This window comes from Endocarpon pusillum, assembly GCF_000464535.1.
Source record: "Endocarpon pusillum Z07020 unplaced genomic scaffold scaffold3627, whole genome shotgun sequence".
In the NCBI taxonomy this organism is placed as follows: domain Eukaryota; kingdom Fungi; phylum Ascomycota; class Eurotiomycetes; order Verrucariales; family Verrucariaceae; genus Endocarpon; species Endocarpon pusillum.
In genome coordinates, this window is record NW_006916342.1 from 1 (window position 1) to 6,069 (window position 6,069).

Below are 6,069 nucleotides of genomic sequence, written 5' to 3' on the forward strand. Positions count from 1 at the left end.
TTTAAAGCTACTTACTTTAACATAATAATAGTTAAAAATATTAGAGCTAGCTTCTAAGGTACTAGTCTTATATTGTATAACCCTTAGGTTATCTTATCTAAGCTTAATATTAAGTTATAAACGCTAATACTAACTAGACCTCCCCCCTCTTAGGCTAACTTATAAGTCCCTTAGATACTATATAATTCTAATAACGCTATTTCATAATTAGAGTATATATAAAATCAGATTACTAGATATTAAAGAAGCTCTCTAACTAGTGTTTTTTTAGCTATAAAGCAATTAGCAAAGGGTACAGAGCTAATTACTTATTAAATGACTCTTTTGTATAGGAAGGTCTATACGCTTTATAAGGCTAATAAGGCCCTTATAAAGTGTTAGAGGGCTAAAAAGATACATGTACAAGCTAGAGGTGTACTTACTATAAAGGATGCATATAGTTTAATTAAGCAGAAAGAGATTATATGATTATAGTTGAGTAGAAGGTTGGTGAAAGAGGGTGTTGCGTAGACTAGGTCATTAGGTTTACAGCATTATAAGAGATGTGGCAAGACTAATCATAATGTACAAACCTGTCAGGAGGTTAAAGAGACATCTAAGGAAGATAGTAATATAGAAGATAATTGATTTTCTTATGTTGTAATTACATATAATAATTAGAAGGTTATAAAGTAAAAGAAAAGTAAGCAGGTTACTTATATAGACAGGCTGCTTATAAATTACATTAAATAAAGTATTTAAAGCTAAAGATATAAAGTATATTAACTTAAGAAATTTTCTTAAATCAAGCTTACTTAAGGGATTACTTAAGCTTACTTAACCCTAAGTTAGACATTAGAGTACTTAGAGTCCAGCTTAACCTAGCGTTATAATAGAAACCTTATTTCTACATAATTAAAGCGCAGGCAGTTTATTACTTAAGCGCCCTAAAAACACTGTCCGGCTTTACTTAAGGCTCCTTTATTTCCTTAGGGCTTTAGGTGTATACGTTAGCTACTTGACTAGCGCTACTTTATAGCTATAGCGCCTAGTATACTCTAGAGAATATAATAAAGCATAAAAAGAGCATTAAAAACAAATTATAAGCTATTTAAGGATGCTGTCTTTAGGCTATTACAGAAGCCTATAAAGCTATTATTATAGAGGCGCTTAAGGTTAAAACGTTTATTCCCTTAATACACTTTTATACAAAGATATTTATAGTTAACTTAACTTGCTATATATTAGTAACAAACCTTTATAATATAATTAAAACCTTAGTAAGCCATATCTATTAATAAGGTTAAGGCAATAAGGGTAGGTAGGCTGAGCCCTTTATTACCCCTTTTTACTTACTAAAAGAATAGATAGAAAGCTATATAGATAGTTTATCCTGTCTTAAGGTAAGAAATCTAGGTATTAACCTCTTATAACATATTCTTTTTAATATCAAAATCGCCTTCTTAAAAGAAATAGTAACCTAATTATATATATATGACTTATATATATTATTTATACGTATATATTATAATAGTAGCGGTCAGAATAATAAGATTTTAGTTATAGCTATAAGTATAATTATATATCTTTTTTGTGTCTTAAGCATTATTAGTAATACGTAAGTATTTTATAAAGAACGTACTAATATTCTTCTTATACTTAAGCTCTTCCTAATCTGCTCTAATTTCTCTTTATTTAATTATATAGTTACTATTTACTCTGATAGTCAGATAACTTTATAGTTTCTCTTAAAGAGTAATCTGACTTACTTTTAATTATTCTTTAAAGATATCTATTTAGCTATTAAAGAGCCTAAGTAGAAGAAAATCTTAATTAAACTATAATAATTACTTAGATATAAAGGGATTAGGAGTAACAAAATAATAAATAACTACGCTAATAAAGTAGCAAGGGCTATAGGCCTCTTTTAAGAGCTTATAACTTGCTTCCTTTTTATAATTAAAAGGATTACAAAAAGAAGAATCTAGAAGCGTTAGGACTAGTCTTAAGAAAATAAAGTATAAATCTATAGAATTACTAAGCTTTCCTTCTGCGTTTTTCTTATAAATTATAAGCTTTATAATAGCTGACTAAAAGCATATAATGCCCTGCTAATCTAGCTTAAGACTAGAATAATCAGATTTAATACCTTCCTCTTTAAATAGCGAGTACCTTCTGTACCTAGCCTTTGCTGTAGATACGGATTAGAGACTATAATAGTACAGCACGTCCTCCTCTCCTGCCCTACATAGTCTTAGCTCTAGAGACGCGTCTTAAGTGATCACCTGTTCTCTGACATGCAGAAGCTCCTTAATAGCTATAAAGGAGCGACCTAGGCTATTCGCTTCATCCTTTAGACTAACCTGCTAGTCTAATTCTCTCTGGTCGCATGCGACTTGCAGGTGATGCGCTCTTAAGTTATCTGACTTTGCTGTTCTCCTTTATTGACTCTTTTCTATAATTATATAGGGTCCTTAGAGCTTACTTTAAGTATATTGTCTTTTTAATCATTATTTACTTTATAGCTCTTTATATAGTTAGGCGTATATAGATTTATATAATAAATCTGAAATAAGTTAAAGAGAAAAAAAAAAAATAGTTTTATATTATTATTATTTTTAATCTTATAAGGTATTAATTATCTTGCCTTTTAGTATACTAAAAGGCAAATTACAAATCTAGTTAAAAGAACTAGGATTAAATTAGGACATTATTAGAGATATCTTACCTAGATAAAGAAAGAATATTAGTATAGAATCTTTATTAATATTAGTTAAAGGGCCTATTATCTTAATAGTAATATAGGCCTAATAGTCATTATTACTTTTATTAGAAGCTACTTATTTAACAGATTAAGACATATTATTATTCTTAGCCTTATTATTACTTAGGTAAGCCTATATTCATTTTGAAAATAAACTTAGATGTTTTATAACTACTCCCTAGTAAGGGAGATTACTATAAGGATTAATTTTAATAAGACTAGGACTTATTTAATATAGATCTTAATGCAAACTTTTTTTATATTCCTTAAGAGGCAAAGAATAAGCTCTTAGTTAAAGTAATCTAAAGAGGCATGCCTAACCTTATTATATTAATAATAGATAAACTCTTTTCTATTATTAACTAATAAAGAAAAAGATAATAAATAATTTGATAAGTAATAATAAGGGCGGCGGCTATACTTAGGGCTCTTAAAGACCTATTAATAAGGAGATTAGCTACTAGATTTTAGAAAAAGACGTCTATTAGCTCTAAAATAATAGGCTTTATCTTATCTTTTATTTAGTATAGAATTAAGCGCCTTTTCTGTCTCCTCTAGCTATATAAGTCATTCTTTGATTTCGACTTCTTAGGTCTGTAAGATACAACCTAAGGCTATAAGCTCTCTTAGTAGCATAGATATTAGGCGATTAAAGATGTGTCTAAGCGTTATTATAATGCCTAGAGTTGCATTATATTTTCTAACTTTTTAAGCTAGATTCTTTAGCTTAATATAAGCTATATATATACTTTACTCTTTAATCTTATATCTATAGAATTTACTAATATAGTCCTAGGTTATAAACTTTAGGGCCTTCTTATATTTGTGTTTTAAGTACTATTTAAAAAGAGCTACTTCTTAGTATTTATATATTATTTATTAGTTGTTATTTCTAAGTTCTTAAAAAATTAAGAATAATACTATAGTATTCTAGGCTCTAAATAATAACTTCTTACTTTCTTTCTCTTATTACTAGATGTTAGATAAGTCGTTACTAATTATATATTATATATTATTCTTAAGTACTTATAACTTAAGATTATATAGCTAATTATCTTAATTATTATATATAAGTTTTTCGCTACTTAAGATCTTGTCTTTTATAATATATATTAGCTAGGACTTTGATTTATTATATATTTTATAATTATTAGAATTTTAACCTCCTAAGGTCTTTCTAATAAAGTTAATAATATTAATATTAATATTATAGAAGTAAATAAGGTAATATTTAGAGAAAGCGGTACTAGCTATAATAAAGATAAATTAAAAAAGAAAGAACTAGTCTTTTAATATACTTATTTAAGGTTAAAAGACTTACTAGATATTAACTAGATTACTTTTCTTAAAAGTTAAAATTATTATTAATAATTAAGAAGTCTTAGAAATTATAAGAGATAAATATTTCGTTATTTATATGCTTAGCCTATAGCCCTTATAGTCTGTCCTAAGAGAAATAACTAAATAGCTAAGGAGGAAGGGATGCTAATTTCGTTATGCTTTTGTAGTTACTTTAATAGATCCTACAGATTAGATATAATACAGGGAAATAGCTTTATTATCTAAGGTCTCTCTCTTCCTAACAGAATAAGCTTAATAGAGAAGCTTCTTAGGCCTTCTCTAGACGTTCTAAGTCTTTCTTTTGCGAATAGAATTAATTAGCTTATATAATAGCTAGTAAACAGAGCAGAGCATAAATAAAGTTTAGCTTAAACAGAATAAGTATAATAGAGAGTACTAAAGAAAGGATATAGCAGTTTAGTAGCCTAGTATACTTATTCAATTAAAGGAAGGATAGAATAAGCTAAGTAAGAGCCTATCTAACCTATTTAAGAGAAGTAAAGCTTACTAGAGCTGCCTCCTTACTTTCTTATTTAGTAATCAGAAAGTTAGGCTTATAATCTGTTAAAGTTCTTACTTTATAATATTATTTATTCTCTTATTTAGGTTTTCTAATAATTACTTAAAAGGGATTTCCTATGCTAAGACACAGGAAATTAGGGCACGTAATACGCCAGAGTAGCGTTAAGCCACTTCAGGATTTAGCTATATATATATAGCTAAATCCTCTTAGCAGTTACGGTAGCTCGCGTTGCCTTACAAGGAGATTATTAGTTATACAGCTATACTAGTGTTAAGCTGTGTTGCTTAATAGAGTACTCTAGGGTCTAAAAAGACTTATTATAAGCATTCTATTATATCTATAGAACTACTTTACTAATAATCTTATTAAGATAATCTTGAATCTCTATTATCTCTTATGACCCTGATTAATCCTTATCGTGATGTCCCTTTCTTATAGAGTTTAGTATTAAGAAGTACTTATGTTTAGCAGTAAGGTTATTTCTGTAGCCTTAGCATTAGGAACATCAAAATTATAGGAGTCTGCTATAGCTTTAGCGTTAAGAACATCAAAATTCGTTAAGATTTGGCTGTAGCCTTAGTGTTAAGAATACTAAAAGTAAATTATAAGAGTAAAACTTAAATTAGCTGCATTAGGCTAATTTTTAGTGCTAGAGATCTATAAGTAGTATTATCTGGTAGCCCTAAAAAAGCTCTATCTAAATACATAGCTTCTAGATTAATAAAGCTATTATTAATAGCAAAAAACTAAAAATGGGAAAAAAGTATTAGTTTTAAAAGATAATATTAAGATTAACTCTATTAATATTTAGGATATAAATATATAAATAGAATATTATATGAATTGGCTTATAAACTCTTAGAAAAAGCTAATTTTAGATTTATAGCTAAAGTAATTAATAAGTTATAAGAAAAACAAATCTTAAAGCTATTACTTTTTTGCTATTTTTTTTGTTTTAAGCTAAATACTCTTATTATAAAGTTGTACTAAATCTATTTAAATAGAGAATTTTAAGAGCTTTTGAATAATACTATTTATAAATCTCTAACTCTAATAATTAGCCTAATATAGATAATTTAAGTTCTAATGTTCTATTATAATATAACTTTTATAATTTTGTTATTTCTAATGCTAAGGCTACAGAAATAACCTTACCGCTAAACGCGGGTATCTCTTAACACTAAACTCTATAAGGAAGAGACATTATAATAGGGATTAATCAGGGTTATAAGAGATATAGGCGTTAATTATCTTAGGCGTGTTAAGATATCTCTTTAATAATATTATTATAGTTATTTCTGTTACCTTACTTATATTAGTAAGCTTTTAGGCCCTTCTTAGCCTTTTTATATAAGGTGTGCTCTTTATCCCTTATAAGCCTGATTAACCCCTGTTGTAGTGACCCTTCCTTATAAAGCTTAGCGTTAAGAAGTACCCGCGTTTAGCGGTAAGGTTATTTCTG